The sequence below is a fragment of the Eulemur rufifrons genome, chromosome 7, assembly GCF_041146395.1.
Source record: "Eulemur rufifrons isolate Redbay chromosome 7, OSU_ERuf_1, whole genome shotgun sequence".
NCBI lineage: Eukaryota > Metazoa > Chordata > Mammalia > Primates > Lemuridae > Eulemur > Eulemur rufifrons.
The window spans coordinates 108,048,961-108,075,541 of NC_090989.1; the positions used below are offsets into that span (position 1 = coordinate 108,048,961).

The following is a 26,581-nucleotide window of genomic DNA, read 5'->3' on the forward strand; positions in this document are numbered from 1 at the left end:
ACTAACATTTATGGAACATTAACTCTGTGCCAGACACTGTTTGAAGGACTTACAAATATTAACTCATTGGCTTTCCACAAAACTCTTGTGAGCTGGGTACTTCACTTTACAGTTGTGTTGCACTTTACAGTTTTTCACTTTACAGTTGAAGAAACTGATGTAGAAATGATTCTGGTTTGGGAGGCAGCTATCTCTGCTTCTGATTTGACTTTGCCACAACTTAGAGCATGATGTTGAGCTTCACGGTTCTGGACTGTCAGTTTCCTCCTCTGTAAAATGGAGATGCTCCATCAAATCATCTCAAAGCACTCCTCTTCCTCAAAAATACCCTGATTTGGGGCTTCTGTATTTTGTTACTTGAAAAGTGAATTTTGAAATTCCTAAAACATCTTTTGTCACTGTTGGTTTTTTTTTTTTTAATGGAAAACAAAGTAGACTATTATAATGAAACCTTAGTATTTATCTAAAGGCGCAGAACAGTGTTGCCTGCAGAGTTTGCTTTGGGAATGATGAATTTATATTTCAAGCAAGAAAGAATCAGAAATTGTGGTTAAGGGGGGTCACTGTATTTCAAAAGAGAAAAGTATATATAAAAGCTTGGAAGAGGGTAGGATGTGGAAAATATTTCAAGGATAGGTAAGTGAGGAATAAGGGAGGGGAATTGAACACCACAACATATTTTTCCTTTTAGAAGACCATCTGCTGAAATTCTGAGCATGAGAACAAAGTGGGATTTGAAGGATCTGGAATAAATGAAGTGAAAGAAATGCTGAGAAATCTTTAGACTGAGCAATTTCCAGACAAGGAAGGGAAGTCATGTGACTTGCCCTTCTGGTCCAACCAAAGTATGTGAGTTCTTAGACAGCAAACTGTGCTGAGGGCTCTCTGGCTGAAAGGGTGTGATTCAAGGACCACAGTAATAGAGAGCCCCACAGCAGGGGGTAAGGCGGATGCCCGTGACTGCAGGCATTTGGGAATTTAGGAACCAAAATAGGAGCAAAGAGCATGGATTATATTAAACAGAATGAAGAAGCAGCGTTTTTAGTGAATGAACTATACAACATTAAAACTCTTGAAATATATGTCATTCACTTCTCCTGCTTCCGCTCATAGATGAAGACACTGAGGCGCAGAGAAGGGACTTTATGAAGATGACTCTTCTTGGAATCAATGTATTGAGAGTGAAAAGCAGTGTGAATTTTAGAAATAATGTTGATGCTCAAAAAATACTTTTTCTCTCTTAAATATAAGAATAGCATGAAGAAAAAATTTTTTTCCAAAGAAAGCACTACATGGTAATTCTTGGATCCTTCAGCAGTCTGTTTTGAAGGTTATGGTATTAATTTATCATGTCTTCTAAAACTGCTGTTATGCTTGTTTTATGCAAGAAATTATGAATCAGCTGAATAAGCTTATCTCTGATGTTTTTATAATGTCTAATTTAGGGTAACACTAATAACAGAAGATGTTCTAAAACACAAGAATTAAAATAATAGAAAAATATATATGCTAAAAACTTACCAAACACACACAAACAACCCTCCTTAGAGAAAAGCAGCATTGATACAAAGGCCTAAAGAAACTGAAGAAAAGGAAAAGAAAATATATCCATGGTTATGTTTAGCAATTGTAATTTTTAAATTTCATGTGTTAAAAGTAAAAAAGAATTTGTCAGAATGGAAATTAAGATTAATCACTCAAAAATAAAGAAAAAATGGTATCTTTTTTAGTGACTTAAAGAATGTTTTAATCTAGCTGCCAGATCTATGACCTACTATAGTTCTCCACATTTCATGTTTTCAAAAATGATTAAGTCTGCAAAGAGGAAACAGAAAATGCTTTGAAAGCATTTTTTTTTTAATCATTAGAAACTGAGATTTCAAGCAGAAAGCCAGGCCTCAGAGCCTCTCTCTTGAAGCCAGTATAGAGTCCATTGCACCGGTCTAAGGGATGGAATTATGGTGTCTTTTGTCTTCTCTTCGTCTCAAATCAGATTGTCACTGACATTTGGCTCCTGCCTTTCTAAGAGGAGCCAGTTTCCATCTCTGCTTTTTGGCTTCTGATTCTTTATGAGAGCTCTTGAAATTATGAAACTCCATGAAGTTTAAGAAGGCCAGGAATGAAGGGTTTTGGAACAGAAGGGGCTTTTGCCTTTTTGCCTTAGTTTGTTCCTGCTGCTACAACAAAATACCCAAGACTGGTTAGTTTATAAACAACATAAATTTATTTCTCACAGTTCTGAAGGTTGGATGTCCAAGAGCAAGGCACTGGCAGGTTCGGTGTCTGGTGAGAGCTTGATCTCTGCTTCCAAGATGGTGCCTTGAATTTTGTGTCCTCCGGGGGGATGAACACTGTGTCTTCATGTGGCAGAAGGGAAGGAAAGGCAAGAAGGGCCGAATGCTGTGTGAAAGCTCTTTTTATAAAGACCTAATCCCATTCACAAGGGAGGAGCCATCATGACCTAAACCTCCTATGAACCCCACCTCTTAATACTGCTGCCTTGGGGATTAAGCTTCAACATGAATTTTGGAGGGGATGACAGTAGCTTCCTTTCCCTCTAACGGTCCGTTGGCCTCTGATGTGCAGGGCCTTGTGGGCAGCGTCTGCACCTGTGGAGAGGAGCAGAGGGGAAGATCAGTGGCTGACACACCTCTTTTCCTTGAGGCTGCCCTCCACTGCCCTGAGATTTCTGCCAGTCAGGCCAAAAGCACTCAAGAGCTGACTGCAACCAGTTGAACAATCTGCCTTCGAAAAGGAGGTCTCTCCTGGTGGCTTTGAGCACTCAAGTTGAATGAGGATCATGGGCAAATGCGGTAGTTGGAACTTGAGCCATTTCAAAAAGTCAGATACTTCTTGGCATTTACCCTTCTTGAGAATACACCATCTGTGGCTGCCGGGTGGCTCTTGGGCCCCTGCGGTCAAACTCTTTGCTATTTGAGAAGAGGGTCCAGGCACACTGAAGAGTAGTTTTGAGTTCCTCTTTTGCAGAGCTTTCTGTGAACTTTGAAATTATTTGGGAATCGGCCTGGAGGGTTCAGAGCTAAGATTTTTAGTAAAGATTTCTCCCTCGAATTCATTTCTTTGTCTTCACTGTCACTTCGTTCGGCCACCGTTATTTCTCCTCTGGATTACTGACTGCTCTTAATTGGTCTTGTTGCCTCAAACCCCTCCTCTTCCTACCACCTGAAGAATCTGTCTGCATCAGATCTGACTGCGACCCTCTCGTGCTCTCACCACCCTGAACTTCCTACTCCTTGTTCTCTGCCGGGCATCACAGCCCTCTAGAATCTGGCTGTCCCTACCCAGCCTCTCTCCTCGTTACCTCCTCTTCCTACTTCTCACCCTGCCACACAGGCCGGCCTTTCCCCATTTGATTTGCTGGCACTCAGAGTGGACGCATTTTCAGATGTCTGACCTAATGTTACCTCCTGTGGGACGACTTCTCTGACCCCCTCAGTCTGGGTTGAGCATCCCTCTGCAGTGGACTTGGCTGTGCACACAACCATCACCCTCACCAGAGCGTGAGCTCCTAGAGGCCAGAGGCTGTGTCTCATTCTCAAGCCCACAGGGCCTGGTCCGGGACTTGACACTTGCAAGAGTTCAACCATGTTTGGGAAATGAATGAAGGGTGTCATTGATCCCTACAACCAGAGGTGAGGAGCTGCTTGCCACTAGTAGCCAGGTCTTGCTGCTGCTTCCATTTTCCTTTCCTTTCCTTTCCTTTCCTTTCCTTTCCTTTCCTTTCCTTTCCTTTCCTCACCGAGGCTGAGAATGCCAAAGCTCCCCAGTCCCTCTCTGCAGTGGGAGGAGGGTGAGGAGAGGGGGGTCTTTGTTCTTCTTCCAGATGGCTGGAGCTGGGATGGAGCCCAGCAGCTGTGTTTGGGTGGAAGGCGAGAGGGCAGATGGCCTGGTGTCTATCTGTAGACAGCCTGAGAGGCCAGAGTCCTGGTGTAAGGCATTCTCTGAGGTGAACTCCACAGGACAGTGGTGGAGAGGAGCAAACGCCAGGGCAGGCCACTGTGCTAGCATTCAGTGCTCAAACACTGGCCAGTGTGATTTTGAGGCAGCAAAAAGAGAATCCTTTATGCATAAGATCCTCATGTTTCTGGTGGTGGCTTTTAATGTTTCCATCTAAACAAAGCCTTTTCTATATGAAAACTCTCTTAATTACTATCATTTAAAAATTGGTTTAACACAAGCAAGCCTCATTAGATTTCAATTTCTTTTTCTTCAAATTTTGGCAGCCATTGACTTATTCACCCAACCAATGCTAGTGGTAGAGGGTAGTGAGCAGAGGAAGGGGGCTTCTTCATTGCTCAAAATATTTAGAACCAGAACATGATACAAAGCCCTAGTCATTTGTACTAGGACAGAGGTCACATTCTTAGGCCCAAATGTGCTTACTGATGTCCTCATATTATCAGGAAGTTTTTATTTTTTTAGAAATGGGCAGGATCCTTGGAGAACAAGGGTGAAAGCTAAGGACAGCACTGACACCACGTTACTGACTGTCCCTCTTCTCTTGATCCAAATCTGATTAATCCAAACAGCAAGGCACAGTGTCACCCTTGTGTTGAGGATGTATATGTGGCTTCCTTAAGATGCCAATTTGTAATGGACATGCTTATGAGGCAGCGCCTCCAAATCCATGATTCTTTGATCATCCATTTTCAATATTTTCTTCTAATTAAAGATTCAGACCATGAATTAAAATCAACTTTTAGTTTCTGTACGTAGTAAAATCGAGCATTTGACAGATGGAACATCATGGTGCCATCACATTGCTGAGGTATAAAATATCCACCCCTAAAATAATTTTTAACAGAAATTAGAAATCAAAATCTTCTGAGAATCCACTGGGGGCCTCCCAGTGAGGAAAGTAGAATTATCTCCTTTCCTTCTCCCACCCCCAAAGTACACATCCCCGCTTACCAGGGCAAGGGAGCCCTCTGGAGCCTGAGCATTTGAATATCCATGATTCCTTAAGGCACCTGTAACAAAACAGAGCTGTGGCCAGAGGGCTCCTGACTTTCCTCCTTGTGCCTGATGGCTCAGCGCTCTCTCACCAAGGGCTTCCGTTGGGTGGAAGGCATTAGCCTGAGCTGTCCAACATGGCAGCCACTAGCCACATGTCTATTAAAATAATTTTCATTTAAGTAAAATTAAGTAAGCTAAATCTTCAGTGCTTCAGTCACACTAGCCACATTTAGAGTGCTCAAGAGGCATGTGCTGCTACTGGCCACTGAATTGGACAGCACATATATAGCTCATCTCCATCATCACAGAGAGTTCTATCCCACAGCACAGCTTAAGACTATCTAGGTAATTCTCTCCAGCATCAATTCGGGCTTGCTTGATTTTATAACTCAATTGACCTGTTGTTTGACTATATTAATCAGTTCAGTTGCACTAACTGTGCACTCAGGCAGCTGTTGAGGAGGCAACAGAAGTAATTTGTTCTACAAAATGGTAATGGTAATAGTAAAAGTATGAACAATAGTAATAGCTGACATTTATTAAACACTTAAGATCCAGGCACCCTGCTAAGCACTTAACCTGCGTTATCTCATGAACTTGAAACAACTCTATTATTATGCCAATTGAACAGGAGAAAAAATTAATAGCAGAGGTGGAAAGGGTCCTAGCATTCCAACCCTCTCAGTCAACCAAGCTCAGACTTTGGGGTGAGACTGCCTGGATTCAATTGAGTGGCCTTCGGCAAGTAACTTAAATTCTTTGTGCCTCAGTTTCCTCATTTGTAAAATGGGAAAAATCACAGGCTATATCCTACAGATTGCTGTGAAGTTTCAACATGGATAGTTTATGTAAAGTACTAAGAACTCAGTAAGTGTTAGCTGCTTTGAGTATTTACTGCAGGAGAGGAAAATCCAGGAAGAGTAATGACATGTCCAAGGTCATATACTCAATACAAACCCAGTACTCTTCCCATTATACCCAACAAAACCTTCTTGCATGAAAATCACATTGTGCCCTCCTTCCTAACCTCCCACAAGCTTTCACTAGCTTGGCCTCTTTTATCTTATCCACTTGGCAGTCAGCTGCTAGTATCATGAGTGACATCAGCACTTTTGCCTTGACAAAGTCTGCATTGACTGTCCCATGGAAGCCGCCAGTTTCCAGGACTTTCTGGCTTGGTGATATGTGGAGAATAACCTGGATGATCTCCAGGTCCCTGTCACGCTCAATGTTCTGAGATGATTTGAGCTAAGAGTGCCAAGGCAGTTTTCCCTGTTAGGCAAAAGAGAATACATCTTTAGACCCAGTTGTCTGGATCTTAAGATTTTTTGCAGGAGAGTTATAGCTGAGGAAAAAAAGAGAGAGAGAGACAGACAGACACAAACTTTAGTTCACTAGACTAGCCCCATCCAGGAAGCCACCTACATGGTACCTTTTATCTATATGTCATAAACCCTTGAGGCCTCAGTGACGTGCATGTGGGTATGTTAGAATGGTCTTGGCACCAGATCCTGCCTGAGATACTTTTTTTTTGATTCACCCCTGTACTATTCAGGGTGCTCACATTTGAGTCCTTGGTTTTCTTAAGAGGATATCAATTCACTGAGGGTTCATACATTTGGATCTATCTGCTCTTACCTACGAATTTGAGGACTGAAGAGGAAAATTCTCTTTAACCCCACCCCCAAGAATGGCTGGGCAACTCCTGATTGGTTTTTATCTTATGGACACTGAGTATGTATTTCATAGTATTTCCCCCTTCTTGTTGGCTGCAGGAAAGTTCAGAGCCAAATTTGCAACCTGTTTCTAGCAATATGACATCAATTTGATACACAAACCCTATGCCTGGTGGCTTTTCCACGTTTTCTCCTACCCTTATTTCAACTCTTCATTCTTTTCAGCACTATGCAGGATATAGGATATAAATAACAAAGATGATCTCTGGTGTCATTCCAAGACCTGGAAAAAGCCCTGGGCATCCTAGTACATTTGGTTTTCTCCAAAAGGTTTAGGTCTTCTCATTTCTTAATTGGACAAAAAATATAGCTCGTGGACACCATTAATGCTGTTGTTCCCTGTGGTGTGATGGAGTGTTGCACAAAGCATGTTGTGCCATAGGAGAGGGGTAAGACAAAGAGAAGGCATTGCTTACAAAAAAACAAAAAAAAAAAAAAAAAGAAAAGAAAAGAAAAAAGAGGGGATCCAAAATAAAAAAAGGAAAGCATTTAGAATTGAGGGGGTTGGCTTGGAGATACTGGAGATAAATTTACCTGCATGACTGTTTTTTTCCGAGCCAGTCTTCGACATTTATCAGCCCCTGCTGGCACAGGTATCCCGGCGGGCCTTTCCAGGCAGTGCACTTTTAAAATCTACTCTAAGCGTTGTACAGTAGTGATTCTCAAACTATTGTGTGCATACAGATCACTGGAATTCTTATTAAAATGATTTTGATTCAGTAGATCTGGAGGGGGGAGCTGAGATTTTGCATTTTTAATAAGTTTTCAACTGATGTAGATGCTGCTGGTCTAAGGTCCACACTTTGAATATTGAGGATCTACAGGACTTACATGGTGGCAGTTGCCAGTTGGGGATCTCTGGGCTCAGAACCTTCTGGGTCTGTGCCATCTCTTCCAGTCTTGCTAGTACAGATCTCTCAGGCTTAAACTCAGTCTTTTTTTTTTTACCCCAAACATTGCTTGGATCTCCATCCCTTGCTTTATCACAATGTAAAAGGGTGCAACCACTTTGGAAAACAGTCTGGCGGTTTCTCAGAATGTTAAACATAGAGTTACCACATGACCCAGCAATTCTACTTGTAGGTATAGACCCAAGAGAAATGAAGACATATGTCCTCAAATAAACCTATACAAAAATGCTTAGCTGCACTAATTCATAATTGCCCAAAATGGGAATAACTCAAATGTCCACCAACTGATGAATGGATAAAAAATGTGGAATATCCATAAAGGGAATATTATTCAGCAATAAAAAGGAATAAATTACTGATACATGCCACAACATAGATGAATCTTGAAAACATTATGCTAATGAAAGAAGCCACTCTCAAAAGGCCATGTGCTATGTGATTCCATTTATATGAAATACCCAGAATAGGCAAATCCACAGACACAGAAAGTAGATAAGTGGTTGCCAGGGGCTGGGGGGAAGTGGAAAGCAGAGCAACTGCTAACGGATACAGGATTTCTTTTTGGGATGATGAGAATGTTCTAAAATTAGATTATAGTGATGGTTGCACAACTGTATGAATACACTAAAAGCCACTGAATTGTATATTTTATTTTATTTATTTATTTCAGAATATTACAGGGTACAAATACTTTTGTTACATATATGGCCTTTGTATCGCCTGAGTCAGAGCTACAAGCATGCCCATCCCTCCCCCAGACAGTGTGTACCACACTCATTAGATGTAAATTTACCCATCTCCTCCTCCCCCCTCCCACCTGCCTGACACCCGATGAATGTTACTTCCATATGTGCACACAAGTGTTGATCAGTTAGTACCAATTTAATGGTGAGTACATGTGGTGCTTGTTTTTCCATTCTTGTGATACTTCACTTAGAACAATGGGCTCCAGCTCCATCCAGGATAATACGAGAGGTAGTTCACAATTTTTTTTTAATGGCTGAGTAATACTCCATGGTATACATATACCACATTTTATTAGTCCACTCATGTATTGATGGGCACTTGGGTTGTTTCCACATCTTTGCAATTATGAATTGTGGTACTGTAAACACTGGAGTGCAGATGTCTTTATCATAGAATGTCTTTTTTTCCTTTATACACCCAGCAGTGGGATTGCTGGATCAAATGGTAGTTCTACTTTAGTTCTTTGAGGTGTCTCCACATTACTTTCCACAGAGGTTATACTAATTTGCAGTCCCACCAGCAGTGTATGAGTGTTCCTATCTCTCTACACTCACGCCAACATTTGTTGTTTGGGGACTTTTTGATAAAAATCTCACTGGAGTTAAGTGATATCTCATGATGGTTTTGATTTGCATTTCCCTGATGATTAGAGATGTTGAACAATTTTTCATATGTTTGTTGGCCATTAGTCTGTCTTCTTTTGAAAAGTTTCTGTTCATGTCGTTTGCCCACTTTTTAGTGGGGTTGTTTGATTTTTTTCTTGTTGATTTATGACAGGTGAACTGTGTCTGAAAGCTGGTAAAAATCTTATAGGGGTAGGGGTTCGGGAACTTATCTTGAGCAAGACCTCCTTCCACCTCCCTGCATCCAGGTGGTAGTTCTCTGCCCCACTTAGGGGTTCATGCTTCCCATTCTCCTTGTTGGGAAACCCTACACTTCGTTATGTGCTGTCTCAGCTCTTGGTGATATATCTATATTTAAATCAATCTCATCCCAGATTTTTTGAGTGTGCTAAAATATTGAGTTTTTTTTAATAGGTTATGAAACCTCAGAAAAATTTTAAAACCAAATCTAATTAAAGGAACATTCCATCTGATGTTGTGATAGAATGCACCGTTAGAAGTGTCAGTAGTGTTATGACAACAAGCCTGCTAGATTTTGAGCTAAAGAAGTTATGGAAGCTCAGGTCAATTGACTTTTCCTGTTTCATTTATAATGCTTCGATTCCCACTTAAAAGTCCACGGACATCTGAAAAGCCAAACCAGCAATAGGATTACTCAAACTTTGCTTTTAGAAGAACAATGATTTTCTTTCATTCAATAAATATGGACACTTACCCCTCTGTATCTGTTCTCCAGGAGCTGATGCTATTATTTACTGCTAAATAAGATTTGGAAATTAGCATCAGATCTAATGGATATCAATACCATTAACTTAAAGATGAATCTTCTAGCATAAATATAAATTTTAAAATATAAATAAAATCAATAATTTGTGCCTGCAATTTAATTGATCTACCGCCATATGAAGACTAAGCCTTAGCTGATGGGTTTGTTTCAATAATGCTGGCTTTGTGTGTGGACAGAGAAGCTGGTTACCTACAGGGTGTGCCCTTTCCCAACACAGTAGCCACCCACAATGACAGAAGTTTCGCAGTTAAAGGCTTAGTTGTTTCACTGGCTTAGTTATTGCTCTGTTTCAACTTTTTAAAAAATACAAACACCTTTGGGAGGAGAAGCATATTTAGCACTTTTAAATCACCAATACCTTGGCTAACCGGATTCCTTGCAGTTGTTTATCAGCGTCCTTTTGTCTCCTTGATAACTTAGAGCAGCACTCAGACAAAAGGAGAATCAGAGACCTGGCTCATCCCCCAGGGTCATTAGCTACTTAGTTTGAGATTCAGTTTCCTTTTTTTCAAAAAGAGAATAAAGGTGGTGGTGACATCCCGCCTGCCAGCCTCCCAGGCGATGGCAGGTGGTGGGTCAGGGCCTGTGAATGTGAAAGGGCTTTGTAAACCTCAGAGGCCTTTGCAAACGTGCAGCCCAGGCAGCCTCTGGTGAACCTCTGTGAAGTGCTGGACACTGTTTAGGGGCCCAGGTAGATCATCACAACTGCACCCAGACCCGAAAGGTCCTATTTTCTACAACTTACTGTGGAAAACATGAAATGGATCTTTTTAGGATTTTTTTCCAACTTCTTGATATTAAAAGTTTCAAACAGATATTAAAGTTGAAAGAAATTTACAGTGAGCACACATATACCCATCACCTAGATTCCACAATTAATATCTTAACATATTTGCTTTATCGTACTTCTCTCCATCTATTCAGGATCTTTTATTTAAATTGATTTTGTCTTTTTGCCTTATATGCTAGTTATTAAGATAATTTATCTGGCAATCAACATACACAAAAGGGGAAACCAAGTAAAGCTTATTTTTTTTTTTTGTCATCCCACTTGGGCCTATTATGTCTAATAAGAACCTAAACTGCCAATGCTCTTTGCCCTCTTCCAAAAAAATGTAGAATTTCATATTTAGGTAAGAATACAAAGGAAGGAAACATGAGGATCGTTTTAGTTTTTGTTTAAGCATCGTCGACATAGAGAGGGTGGGAGTATTTTTTGCCAAAAAGAAAAGAGAAAAGAGAAACACTTGTCTTTTATTTAAAAAGTCCAAAAACAAAACAAAAACAAAAACAAGACCTACCAAAAAAGCTTAGACAGCTCTGAATGTTGGTATAAGCTGTGTGCTCTGCACCGGAAGAAATATCCAAGGGAAAAGATACAATCTTAAAATGAAGTAAAATTTGTCTCCCTGAGGGGCCAATGATTTCTACATCAAAGACAAAGAGAAGGCCCGGGAATAGTATAATCTGAAAAAGAAGCTTTTGGTAGATATTAATAATAATAAACATTTTACAACAGTATTGAGCTGTGTACCCCAAACATAGTCATTCAATTATCTTTTCACTATGCTTGCCACAGTAGATTACCTTCCATACTGTGATTTAATTAATAGTTTTCTTTAAACTGACTTGTTTTTTACTTGGGTACATATCTTTTCAAAAGAAATCTTATGTCATTCTCATAAGTGGAAAAACCAATGTCATTTGCCACAAACAGACAGTAATTTTAAAAATCAGTGCCACGCAAACCAAGCAATCTTATTAACTTCTAGCTCAGTTCTGCTGCTTGACAAAAGCTCCTAACCTGGGCCTGTTCTCTGTTTGTTTAAAAAGGAAAATTAACAAGATAGGCAAGAGTTAGAAAGCTGTTAAAATTTTCAAGTGGAAATTTTTCTACTCGATTTAATTAGAAGGATTGAAGGATAATTAAAAAGTGAATAAATTTCTTAGCATGTGATTCAATGTATTAATAATGTAAAATCAAGCCCTTGTTCCAGGTTGTATACCACCATGGTACACAACCCACACTGGAGATAGAACTAAACAGTGTACAAAACACTATCTTGGCAATATCTTCTGTGATTCTCCAATTCTTACTTTTCTTTGGAATGGAGTTCAAGGACCATGTCTCTTCCCAATTAGAGTGCCATTTTTTTTTTTTTTTTTTTACAACTGCTCATTATGCCATATCCTAGCAATTCAGAGCAGAGTTATGTCATAGCTTCACCCCACTTCTCCAGTTGATGTGTGAGCGTGCCCCTATGCTTGTTATTCTCCAATTGTCCCCCACACCCCATCCCCATTCCCTCATTCTCCACCCTTCTGTGACCCACTTCCTGTCCTGGGGATTACCACCTAAAGACTGGCTTGGATTCAGCTAAAGGGAAGCGATAGCAGCAGACGGAAACATGGGAGGGGAATAGCCAGGGTATCTCCCATCCCACTGCCTTCTCGCTTGGTGAAATAGTAACGGCAGTATCTTCACTCCTCCATAACTGCAGCACTTGCAGAGGGTCCTAGCCCCATGGTTCTAGCTTATATCAGCTTCTAATAACACTTTTCTCCCATAGCTTCTTCAGACCTAGAGGCAATAATGATGTCCTGTTGATGATGAATTATCTACAGGTGATTTAACATTCGTTGTTTAATCCCTTATTCCTATTGACACTTCAGAAATATTAATAATTCCTTCCTAAAGTATCAAACCTAAAGTTTGAATTAAGTTGGGGACATTTTTGTTTCACGACAGATTTTAAGTGATACAGATGGGAAACATTTTTACTATATTTGCATTTGTTTAAAAATTAATCAATGTAATTCAAATTAACAGTATAAAGGAGAAAAATCATAGAATCACTTCAATATGTGCAGAAAAAGCATTTAACAAAATTCAGCAGTTATTCATGATAAAATCTCTCAGTAACCTAGCATTAGAAGGGAACTTCCTTAATCTGGTAAGGAGTACCTATAAAACTCCCATAGTTAACATTAAATAAATGGTAAAATATTAAACTCCTTTCCCCTCAGGCCTGAAATGAGACAAGAATGCCCACTATCACCACTTGTATGAAGCATTATGTTGGAGGAACTAGTTAGTTCATTAAGGCAAGAAAAAAAATAAAAGATATAAAGGTTAGAAATGAAGAAGTGATACTACTTTTATTCACAGATGCTTTGACTGTATATATTAATACATAGATTTATCCAGTAACTTTGCTAAATTGGATGAGGCCACTCAATATTGTTAAGATGTTGATGTCAATTCTTCCCAATTGACCTACAGATTCAATGGAATCCCAATCAAAATCCAGTAGATTTTTTTGTGTGAAAATTTGTAATATTTATATGGAAATTCAAATGGCCTGGAATAACCAAGACAATCTTGAAGAAAAACACAAAGTTGAAGGATTTACACTACCAAATTTCAAGATTTACTATAAAGCTACAGTGATTCAGACAGTGTGGTATTGGCCTGAGCACAAGCAAATAAACCAAAAAAATAAACTAGAAAGCCTCGAAATATACCTACATTTACACAGTCATTTGATGTATAATAACAACACAAAGGTATAAGTAGAATCTTTTCAATAATGGTGTTATAGCAATTGTACATCCATACAGAAAAAATGAACATTGTCTCTTTCCTCACATCAAACACAAAATATTATTTTGAGATTGATGGTAAAACCTACATGTAAAGGGTGAAACAATAAACCTTCTAGAAGCAACATAGGAGAATATCTTCATCATCTTGGATTAAGCAAAGGTTTACTAAACAGGACACAAAAAGCACTAATCATAAAAAGTTAATAAATTAGACATGATTAAAATGCTCATCAAAAGTCAGACACCCTTAAAGGAGTGCAAAGGCAGGCCATAACCTGGAAGAAAATATTTGCAAAGCAAACATCCAACAAAAGACTTGTATCCAGAATGTATAGAGTACTCCTATAAATCAATAAGAAAAACAACAAACATGAATAAAAAATAGGCAAAGGACTTGAACAGACACGCCACAAAGGAAGATATTCAAATACCTAATAAGGACCAGGCATGGTTTGTGGCTGTAATCCCAGCACTTTGGGAGGCCAAGGCCGAAGGATTGCTTGAGGCCTGGAGGGAGACCAGCTTGAGCAACATAGACCATGTCCCTTAAAAACAAAAAACAAACAAACAAACCCTAATATGTAATAAGCATGTGAAAAGATGCTCACCATCATTACCCATCAGAAAAATGAAAATTAAAGTCACAGTGAGCTAATATGATATACTCATCAGAATGGCTAAATTTAAAGACTGATGATACAAATTGTTAGTTAAGATGTCAAGCAACTGAAACTTTTCTTGGTGAAAGTATAAATCCCACAAGTCCTGGAAAGCTGTTTGGCATTATATACTAATGCCAAATAAATATATAACTATCCTTTGACCCAGCAATCCACTATTAATTATATACCCCAGAGGAATGAATTCTTGTCTACTAGAAGACATGTACAAGAATGTTCATAGCAGCTTTTTTCATAATAACCAAAAATTGGGAACAATACAAATGTCCATCAATAAAAGAATAGGTAAATAAATTCTGGCCCATTTATACAATGGAATACTATACAGTGGTAAAAATACACAAAACAACAGGAGTGAATCTCACAAATATTAAGCTTGGCAAAAGAATCCAAACACAATAGAGTACATACTCTTTGATGCAATTTATATAAAAATCAAGAAGAGGAAAATGATGTACTTCATTTTATAGTAATTAATCTCAAAGGTACACAAAAGTTGCATTTGTATAGTACATAAAGATGAAACAATCTCTGCTCTTTAAATAAATGGACATTATCAAAAGAATCAATTACATGAACCATTCTGAATGTGATATCTTATATTCTAATCACTATTTAATTGGGAAGACTGAGTAGGAGCCTGATGCTCTTGGAAATTCATAATTTTTTTTTTAAAAAAGCCCTCAGCTAAACATGACATACCAAACTCCTGTGGTTGAATAATATTTTAAGATATTAACCACTGAGCCTCCCACCCAGTCCCAGGGGTTTCCTATGCTCTTCCTCCCACTCAAGCTTGGGAGGAGTTCAATGCACTTTGCCTCAGGGTAGGAACAACACAGCAGAGGGTGAGAGAAGCCTTTTCAGTTTTAAATACCTAACCCACAGCAGGGACCAGAAAGAGCACAGGACATAGGACAAAAGATTTCAAAGAATACACAATGACTCAGAGCCAGTCTTTCCCACCCTTAAAACTGGCTTTACACAACTGGTGCGAGAAGAGGACTGGAGAACAAGTATAAAAGCTGGGCCCCTGAAGAGGTACCCTGTACCCTGCCTTCCCTGGGAGTGGAGGGCAAAGGAATGGTAGAAACCAGATAGGTTTGAGAGATCCAAGTGCAGAGGGCAACTATTCTTGCTTTCCAGGTGGAACCTGAAGGGTAGTAAGAATCCCTGATTTCTCTTGCACTTGGCAGGAAGAAGGAGCGAGTAAAGATGGTTATGTGGGATGTCTGGGATGATAGTACTGAAGCGGCCTCATAGAATTCCCACATGCTCCCAAGTAGAGAGGGGAGATGCATCAAAAAGTGGACCAGAAGGTGGGCTGAGAGAACGCAAAAGACCCAGACTTGGAAAGGCCCAGAGGAAAGAAATGGGGATGGACACCACCACACCTGTGGACCAGTGAGAAGAAATGCTATGCATCTTAGCAGATGATGGCCTTGGAGATGGCTATCAAGAGCCAGATGTCCTTTCCCAAAGCTGTGCCATCACATAAGCCTCCTGGAACTTAGATACAAACTCAGGGAGAAAGGGGAACCCTGAATTGACTGAGATCAAGTTTCTGCCACTAGGCATGATAAAGGCAAAAATATGAATACAGTTGCTAAAGATAAAAATATAAAATTATGTTTCTTGCACAATTGGAATGTGACCTGAGGTTTATATGCCTTATGCTTTTCTAGATTGCAAGTGTTTGGGCTGTGGTGTATAATTCTCTGCTCATGATACTCTCATAAGCAGCACGACAAGGCTATTTGGAGACTCTGGGTTTCCCTGTGCAAAAGTCATTACTACTTCCAGCTATAAAGAAGCACTGTGAAGCATCAGAAGAATGGGTGAGGTGGCCTCATTCACGTTTAGAATATGTGACAACAAAAAAAATTGTAAACATATGAGCATTCTCAGATTTCGTCTCCCAAGCTCATTAAAGTGGATTCTACCTTTGCCTGTTCAGCATTAACTACTCTAGTGCCCCTGAGAGAGTTCTGCCTTTGCCAGAGAGGTTCTCCAAAAGTTTTTCTACAGCAGAATTGAGAGGCCAAGGGGAAAGGTAGATGAAGAAGTGAGTCCCGTTATAGTCTGGGGAAGAGATAAAGAGAGGGGTGGTTTGCAGGTGTGCAAGGTGTGAATAAAGTGGATGGAGAGTAAAAGGTAGCTTTACAAATCATTGTGTTAAACTAGGTATGCCCTTTACTGTGTTTTAGTAAAAACTTCAGCTGCTTTGGTGTTACTGTTAGATGCCTGAAACTGTATCACTGTTGACTGCAGTTTCAACAGGATCACAGTGACTTAGGCAGAGTCTTTAATAGTAAGCAACAGTACACCATCCTCTCTGATGGATTTAAGTTGAAATGTCATTCATTAAAAGGGTTTTGGGTGGCTCACAGAAATGTCAGGAAGGCAGGAGAACTGGGTTTGAGGCCATCTATATCCAGAATGATCCTAAAACTTCACAGGACTTCTCTGGCGAGCACGCTGCCAACACTTCCGCTTGTCCCGCTCAAGTCACAAGCTTAGCACAGGGTTCCTCCCAGGCCTGCTCTTTCCTTTATTAACTTTGGTTCCAACTCTAGGGCAGGTATGTCTGAGGAATTGAGCCAAGGTCTTTTGCCTGAGATCTGGGATAGTGTGATTGTTATTTTCAGCTTCTATGGTGGGTGGTGGTGTAAGACCTTAACCGAAAGGGAAGTGGTGGTGTGAGACCTTGACCAGACATTAGAGAGGGTCATGGCCCAAGGAGCCAGAAAGATGGCACTTGTCTGCCACTGAGGTCAACTACCTCGTAAACTTGTGGGCACAAATTTATTCTTTAGTGTTTGTATAAAAGCAGATTCCATGTCCCTTTCTCTAAGCTACTGAATCAGAATTTATGAGAATGGGGTCCTAGAACTGAGGTTTTTTTTTTTTAAACAGTGCTCCAAATGCTTTTTATGTACCTCAAGCTTTAATATATATCCCTATCAGTTCATGGGTATACCTGATAATCGCTCTAAAAATCAGCATATGTTGAAAGCATTGTTGCCTTCTCATTCTGGAAAATAAAGTATAACTCCCTATAGAAGATTGTTACAGTCCCTGGATTTAGAATGTAACAGGCATTGGTTTAGTCCCTATATAGCTCCCCAATTTTAAAAAAAGTTGCTTCTTCTCTGCTGTGGTTTGAATGTGTCCCCCAAAGTTCTTGTGTTGGAAACTTAATCTCCAATGCAACAGTGTTGAGAGGTGGGACCTTTAAGAGGTGATTCAATCATGAAGTCTCTGCCTTCATGAATGGATTAATGTCATTATCTCAGAAGTGCGTTCATTATCACTACAGTACAGTGTGTTTGTTATAAAAGTGACTTTGGCTCCCTCTTGCTCTCTTTCCCTCTTGCCTTCTCTCACTCTCTTGCCTTTTGCCATGGGATGACACAGCAAGCAAGCCCTCACCACGTGCTAGCACATTGATTTTGGACTTTTCAACTTTCAGAACTGTGAGAAATAAATTTATTTTCTTTATAAATTACCCAGTTTGTGTATTCTGTTATAGCAACACAAAATAGACTAAGACAATTTCTCTGAGCCTTAATTACCTCACCTGTAAAATTGGATAACAATGATATGAACTTGTATTAGTTAAGGTAGGACGGTTGCTGCTGAAACCAATAGCCTGAAATGTGAATAACTTAACATAGTAGAGGTTTATCTCTCTCTTTTTTAAAAATAGACTTTATTTTTTACAGTAGTTTTAGGGTCAAAGCAAAATTGAATAGAAAATACAGAGATTTCCCATACAACCCCTGCTCCAAACGTGCGTAGCCTCCCCAGTTATCAACATCCTCCACCAGAGTGGTATGTTTGTTACAATTGATGAACCTACATTAACACATCATAATCACCCAGAGTCCATAGTTTACATTAGAATTCACTCTTGGTGTAGTACATCCTATGAGTTTGGGCAAATGTATAATGCATCCACCATTTAAGTATTATTATATATGGAGTAGTTCCACTGCTGCTAATAGTCTCTGTGCTCCACCTGTTCATCTCTTCCTCCTTCCTAACCACTAGCAACCCCTGATCTTTTCACTGTCTCCATATTTTTGCCTTTTCCAGAATGTCATATAATTGGAATCATACAGTATGTAGCCTTTTCAGATTGATTTCTTTCGCTTAGTAATATGCATTAGGGTTCTTCCATGTGCTTTCATGACATTATAGCTCATATCCTTTTAGCACTGAATAATATTCCATCATCTGGATGTACCGCAGTTTATTTATCCTTTCACATACTGAAGGACATCTTGGTTGCTTTCAAGTTTCGGCAATTATGAACAAAGCTGCTATAAACATCCATGTGCAGGTTTTTTTAGTGGACATAAGTTTTCGGCTCCTTTGGGTAAATACCAAGCAGTATGATTGATGGATCATATGGTAAGAGTAAGTTTAGTTTTGTGAGAAACTGCCAAACTGTCTTCCAAAGTCACTGTACCATTTTGCATTCCCAGCAGCAATGAATGAGAGTTCCTGTGGCTCCATATCCTTGCCAACACTTGGTGTTGTCAGTTGTCTGGATTTGGGCCATTTTAATAGGTGTGTAGTGGTATGTCATTGTTGTTTTAATTTGCATTTTCCTGATGACATATGATAAGGAGCATCTTTTCATACACTTATTTGGCATCTGTATATCTTCTTTGGTGAGGTGTCTGTTAAGGTCTTTGGCCAATATTTTAATTGGGTTGTTTGAGCTCTTATGTTGAGTTTTAATACTGCTTTTATATTTTGGATAACAGTCCTTTACCTGATATATCTTTTGCAAATGTTTTCTTCCAGTCTGTGGCTTTTCTTCTCATTGTCTTGAATTATCTTTTGCAAAGCAGTTTTTAATTTTATTGACATCCAATTTGTCAAATTCTTTCTTTAATGGATTCTGTCTTTGGTGTTGCAAATAGTCTTCACCAAAACCGAGTTCATTTAGATTTTCACCTATGTTATTATCTAGGAGTTTTATAGTTTTGCATTTTATGTTTAGGCCTATGATTCATTTTGAGCTAATTTTTGGTAAGAGTGTAAGTTCTGTGTCTAGATACATTTTTTTTTGTGTGCGGATGTCCAGTTGTTCCAGCTTCATTTGTTAAAAATATTGTCCTTTAATCCATAAATGCTTTTTCTCCTTTGCCAAAGATCAGTTGACTCTATCTCCAGGCTCTCCGTTCTGTTCCTTTCATCTGTCTTCTACTATGCTAATACCACACTGTCTTGAATACTGTAGCTTTATAGTAAGCCTTGAAGTTGGGTGGTGTCAGTCCTCTGACTTTGTTGTTTTCTTTCAATATTGAATTGGCTATTTTGGATCTTTTTCTCCTCCACATAAACTTTAGAATCAGTTTGTCAGAATCCACAAAATAACTTGGTGGGATTTTGAGTTGGATTGTGCTGAATCTATAGATCAAATTGGGAAGAACTGACATCAACATCTTTACAATATTGAGTTTTCCTATCCATGAATATGGAATATTTCTCCATTTATTAAGTTCTTTGATTTCTTTCATCAGAGTTTTGTAGTTTTCCTTATATAAATCTTATACACATTTTGTTAGATTTATACCTAAGTATTTCATTTTGGAGTGTGCTAATGTAAATGGTAATGTGTTTTTAATTTAAAATTCCACTTGTTCATTGCTGGTATATAGAAAAATGATAGAATTTTGTGTATTAACCTTGTATTTTGCAAAACTGCTATAATCACTTTTTAGTTCTAGAAGACTTCTTGTTGATTTTTTCAGATTTTCTACATAGAGATCTGTAAACAAAGACAGTTTTATATCTTTCTTCCCAACTTTATACATTTTATGTCCTTTTCTTTTCTTATTGCATTAGCTATGACTTCCAGTATGATGTTGAAAAGCAGAGGAGAATAGAGTACATCCTTGCCTTGTTATAGATCTTAGCAGAAAAACTTTGTTCCCCACCATTAAATATGATATTTGCTGTAGGTCTTTGTAGATATTCTATTGTAACTTGAGGAAGTTCTCTGTTCCTGGTTTACTGAGAGTATTTTTTATTATGAGTGGGTGTTGGATTTTGTCAAATGTATATTTTGCATCTATTGATATGATCCTGTGATTTTTCTTTTTTAGTTTGTTGATGCAATGAATTTCATCAATTGGTTTTCAAATATTGAACCAGTCTTGCATACCTGGAATAAATCCCACTTGGTTGTGGTATATAATTCTTTTTATACATTACTGGATTCTATTTGCTAATATTTTGCTAAGGATTTTTGTATCTATGTTCATGAGAACTATTGGCTTTTAGTTTTCTTTTCTTGTAATGTTTTGTCTAGTTTTGGTATTAGAATAATGCTGGCCTCATTAAATGAGTTAGAAAGTATTACCTCTGCTTCTATCTTCTGGAGAAAACTGCAGAGAATTGGTATAATTTCTTCCTTAAATTTTTAGTAGACTTTATCAGTGAACCCATCTGGACCTGGTGCTTTCTGGTTTTGGAAGATTATTAACTATTGATTCCAGTTTTTTAACATATATAATCCTATTCAGATTGTCTGTTTCTTCTTGTGTGTGTGCTTTGGCAGATCGTGCCTACCAAGAGTTGGTCCATTTCATCTAGGTTATCAAATTTGTGGGCATAGAATTGTTCATAGTATCCCTTTATTATATTTTTAATGTCATGAGAACTATAGCGATATCCCTTCTTTCATTTTTGGTATTAGGAATTTGTGTCCGTTCTCTTTTTTTCTTAGTTATCCTGGCTAGAGGCTTCTCAATATTATGGATCTTTTCAAAGAATAAGCTTTCATTTTTTTTATTGTCTCTATTGATTTCCTGTTTTCACTTTAATTTATTTCTCCTTTAATTTAATCGTTTCTTTTCTTTTGCTTACTTTACATTTATATTACCTTCTTTTACTAGTTTTCTAAGGTAGAAGCTTAGGTTATTGATTTTAGATCTTTTCTCTTTTCTAATATATATCTTCAATGCTATAAATTTTCCTCCAAGCACTACTTTTGCTGCATCCCACAAATTTTGATAACTTTTGTTTTGGGTATTTTTTGTTGTTGTTTGGTTGGTTGTTTTAGAGACAAGGTCTCACTCTGTCACTCAGGCTGGAGTGCAATAGCATGACCATAGCTCACTGCAGCCTCAACTTCCTGAGCTCAAGTGATCCTCTCACCTCAGCCTCCCAAGTAGTTGGGACTACAGGCATTCATCACCTTGCTCAGCTAATTTTTAAAATTTTTTTGTGGAGACAGGGTCTCACTATGTTGTTCAGGCTGGTCTCAAACTCGAGCCTCAAGTCATCCTCCTGCCTCAGCCTCTCAAAATGCTGGTATTACAGGTGTGAGCCACTGTGCCCAGCCAAGTTGTGTTTTTATTTTCATTTAACTCAAAGTATTTAAAAATTTCTCTTGTGATTTCTTCTTTGACTCATGTGTTATTCAGAAATATGCTGCTTAACCTCAGTATTTTGCTATTTTCCCACTATGTTTTTGTCATAGATTTTTACTTTAATTCCATTGAAGTCTGCATTGTATGATTTATATTCTTTTAAATTTGAAAAGTGTGTTTTATGCCCCAGAATATGGTCTCTCTTAGTAAATGTTTAATGTGAGCAATAGAAGTATGTTAAATGAAGTAGTCTATAGATGCCCATTACATCCATTTGATTGATGGTGTTAAGTTCAACTGTGTCCTTACTGATTTTCTGTATGATGGATTTGTCCATTTCCTTTTCAGATTGTTGATTGTTAGCATATAGAAATGCAACTGATTTTTGTGTGCTGACTTTACATCTGCTATTTTGCTGGATTCATTTATTAGTTTTAACAGGGTTTCTTTTTTAATCCTTAGGGTTTTCTACATATAAGTTTGTGTCATATGTGAACAAAGATAATTTTGCCCCTTCCTTCCCAATTTGGATGCCTTTTAGCTTTTTCTTTTATAATTATTCTTGTTAGAACTTCCAGTACTTTGTTGACTAGAAGGGATAAAATTGAATATACCTGCCTTGTTCCTGATCTTGGAGGAGAAGTTTTCAGTCTTTCATCATTTAGTATGCTGTTCACTGAAGATTTTTCATATATGTCTTTTATTATGTTGAGGTAGTTTTTTCTCCTATTCCTAGTTTTTGAGTGTTTTTATCATGGAAGGGTATTGAATTTTGTCAAATGCTTTTACTGCATCAATTGAGGTGATCATGTGGGTTTTCTTTCTTCATTTGGGTTTTTATTTATCTTCATGTTATTAACGTTGTACTACATTTCCCCAGAAGTCACTTCAGCCAAGGGGGGAGGGTCTTGCAACAATGGGGGAAAATGCAACAGTAGTGGCTGGCCACCTTTTTACACCTCTGAGATCAGAAGAGCACACATCCCTGATATTGGAAAACAGGGTCCTTTTTGTCCAACCTCATTTCTGCAAGCTGTGTGTAGGCTGCTATAGGAACACACACACAGCTGCCTGCCACACAGCTGATGGAGAGGGGGATGGAAGCTCCTATTGGGCAAAGAGCTGAAATTGACTAAAATTAACCACAATTTATCATCCAAGCCTTCCCCTGAACAATAGACTCCAAAGTTCCAAAACCATTACATCAGACAGATTCTACCAGTGCAATTGGTGTTTAGGTAGAAGATAGATTCCTGGTGCTTTCTATATCCCCATCTTGCCAGAATTCTCCTTCACAGTTCTATTAGTTGTTCCTCACATATTTTGATGCCCTACTATTAGGCACATACACATTAAGAATTGCTATGTCTTCTTGGAGACTTGACCCTTTTGTCATTATATAGTGCCTCTCTTTATTGCTGGTAACTTTTCTTGGTCTATAGTCTACTCTGTCTGAAATTAATATAGCTACTCTTGCTTTCTTTTGATTAGTGTTAGCATGGTATATCTTCTTCATCTCGTTACTTTCAATCATATGTATCTTTATATTGAAAGTGGGTTTCTTGTAGACAACATATATTTGGATCTTATTTTTTGATCCACTCTGACAATTTTTGTATTTTAATTGGTTCTTTTTTGTGTCCCCCCACACAAATTTATATGTTAAAATCCTAAACCTCAATGTAATGGTATTAGGAGGTGGGTCCTTTGATTATGGTCATGATGGTGGAGCCCTCATTAATGGAATAGTGCTCTTATGAATGGAACCCCAGAGGATAGCATACTCTTCCTCTCCCTCTCTCTCTCTCTCTCCCTCCCTCCCTGTCACATGAGGATAAAATGAAAAGCTGGTGATCTGCAACCTAAAAGAGGGTCTTCACTAATCTGATCTCAGACTCCCAGCCTCCAGAACCATGAGAAATAAATTTCTGTTGTTTATAAGTCACCCAGTATATGGCAATTTGTTATAGCAGCCCAAACTGTCTAAGAAAGTGCATTTAGACCATTGATGTTCAAAGTGATTATTGATATAGTTGGATTAAAATCTAACATATTTGTTACTATTTTCTATTTGTTGCCCTTGTTCTTTGTTCCTATTTTTATCTTCCACACTTTTTCTGCCTTTTGTGATTTTAATTGAGCATTTTCTCTCCTTTATTAGCACACTAGTTGTACTCCTTTTTTACTTATAACATATTTTCATGTTACCCTAGAGTTTGCAATAAACATTCAAACCTAAATTAAGTCCACTTTCAAATGACACTATACTGCTTTGTGGGTAGTGCAAGTAAGTACCTAATAATAACCAAAATATTTGCAATCCCTCCCTCCCATCCCTTTTATCACTGCTGTCATTCACTTTACCTATACATAAGGATGTATGAATATACACACAGACACACACAATGGAATACATTGTTTTTATTATTATTTTGAACAAACTGTTAGAGCAATTAAGAATAAAAAAGCAGCTAGGCACAGTGGCTAATGCTTGTAATCCTAGCACTTTGAGAGGCCAAAGCAGGAGGACCCCTTGAGCCCAGGAGTTTGGCACTGTAGTGCAAGCTATGACTGGCAACAAATTTCCTGAATTTTTTTGTTTGTCCTTGAAAGTCTTTTTCTCCTTCCCTTTTGAAGGATAACTTCACGGGGTACAGAATTCTAGATTACTGTTTTTTTCCTCTCAATACTTTAAATATTTTACTCCACTCTCTTCTTGCTTGCAGGTTTCTTAGAAGCCAGATATAATTCTTATATTTGTTTTTATATAGGTAATGTGTTTTTTCCTCTTACTTCTTTCAAAACTTTTTCTTTATGTTTGTTTTTCAATGGTTTGAAAATGATATGCCTAAGTGTAGTTTGGGGTTTGTTTGTTTTGCATTTGTCCTACCTGATGTTTTCTTAGCTTATTGGATCTGTAGTTTGGTGTCTCACATTAATTTGGGGAAATTCTCAGTCATTACTGCTTCAAATAGTTCTTGTGTTCTATTTTCGCTTTTTTCTCCTTCTGATATTCCCATTGTCACATTACACTTTTTATAATTGTTCTACAGTTCTTGGATATTTTGATCTGTTTGTTTTTTTTTCCAGTCTTTTTTCTCTTTGATTTTCAGTCTTGAAAGTTCTTATAGGGATGTCCTCAACCTCAAATATTTCTTCCTGATCTGTATTCAGTCTACTAATGACCCAGTCAAAGGCATTCTTCATTTGTTACTGTGTTTTGATCTCTAGCATTTCTTTTGGTTCTTTCTTAGAACTTCCATCTCCCTGCTTACATTATCTATCTGTTCTTGCATGTTGTCTCTTTTCCATTAGAACGCTTAACATCTTAATCATCATTTTAAACTGCTGGCCTGATCATTCTAACATCCTTGCCATATCTGAGTCTGGTTCTGATGCTTGCTCTGTCTCCTTAAACCTTGATTTTTGGCTTTTAGTATCTCTTGTAATTTTTTTATTGATAGCCAAACATGATGTACTAGGTAAAAGGAACTGCAGTAAGTAGGCGTTTAGTAATACGGTGTGGTAAGGTGTTGGGGGAGGGGAATAGTACTATAGTCCTGTGATTATATCTCAGTCTTTTAGTGAGCTTATACCACTGGACCATGAACTTTACACATGTTTCTTAGTTTTCCCCCACCTTAGGTGGGAAAGAAAGCTCGAGTGCGCTGGAGTATTTTCCTTCCCCCGTGTCTGTTAGGCTCTGATAAAACCCCAGCAGGTTAGGCTCTGGTTAAATAGTTTCTCCTTATGGCAGACCTTGTTGAGAGCAGAGTGATCTGGCACATTTCAAAATACTTTATTTCCCCCTCTCTCTGCCAGAAGCACAAGACTTTTCTCTGATAGTCACTGTAAGAATCTGGTTGAGCTCTTGGAAATAAAACGCATAAAATGTGGGGTCCTCCCATGACTGGGTCCCTCTGGAGTTTTTTTCTCTCAGACTTGTTCACGCTGACCCTCCAGAAATTTGTCAGTTAGAGCTCGGGTTTCCCTACCCCAGCCGTGGTTACTGCAGAAGTCTGTGCTCATGGGTTTCTGCTCCAGCAAACTGTGATTTTCTTTATTCACTTGTGATAATTCACCTTTAATTTGGGGGGCAATTGTTTGCTCTGTGATCCCACTTTTCTGACAGATCTAAGAAGAATTGTTGATTTTTCCAGTTTGTTCAGCTTTTTACTTGTTTAGAACTGAAAGGTGACTTCCAGCTTCTTACATGACGGACTGGAAACCAGAAGTCTAAGGATTTATTACCTTTCTCACAAGGTAGGTGCAGATGAGTGACTTTCCTGGGCAGCTCTCTCTGAACATCTGGACTCCTTTTATTGGGCCACAAGATGAAGTTGTGATAAAGGGTGAGAGACAGCAAAAAGGACTGTGGGTATTGCAGGGCCAGGCTGGAAGGGGGACATAACTTACACCCATATTCCATCTCTCAGAGCTCTGTTATAGAAGGAGTCTGACTGCAGGAGGGGCTGGGAAATGTCATTAAGCGCATGGTTTGGGGAGAACACCAGCAGTTTCAGCCATAACATTTCATAGGATTGTTGTGAGAACTAAATGAGCAACATGTATAAATCACCTACAAATTATTTGTATTCCATTTTATTTAGATTTTCCTGGTTTTTATTTATGTGTTCTTAAGGTGGGGGAAATGCAAGATGACACACTATTTATTATTTTATTTAACACAAATAAAATGTGCATATGAGCTGTCTATTTACTTTCCTTGCTGTGCAGCCTGTGTTGGGACTGGTGACTCAGGTGGCCAGCTGGGCTACTCTTTCCATAATGGCTTTAACTGTACTTGGAGGAAACATGTTGAGCAATTTCAGCACAGTAAGATTTGTTGCATGTCAGCAACACTTCCAGCTCTTGAATGTTGTGGACCAAGAATTTTTGGAAGCCACTGGGCATCATGTGCTTTGTTTCTTGTTGCTTTCATAACCAATGTTGGACACCAAGATCTGGTCCTTGAATTTTCTCCACACCCTGTTGTCGGTGTGTCTGGGTTGCTGCTATGTAGTTACACTTAATTTTGAGATATCAGTTCAACTGCTAAGGGATGAACTTCTTGGCCCATTTTTTATGATCTTGGGCTTCACAAGGGGTCTGAGGTTGGCCAT

The 26,581-nt window shown here is 38.6% G+C and overlaps 1 pseudogene; it reads right to left on the reverse strand.

Moving 5' to 3' along the window:
- Positions 1–2,507: 2,507 nt before the first annotated feature.
- LOC138385783 (large ribosomal subunit protein eL32-like) lies at positions 2,508–26,581 on the reverse strand (annotated as a pseudogene).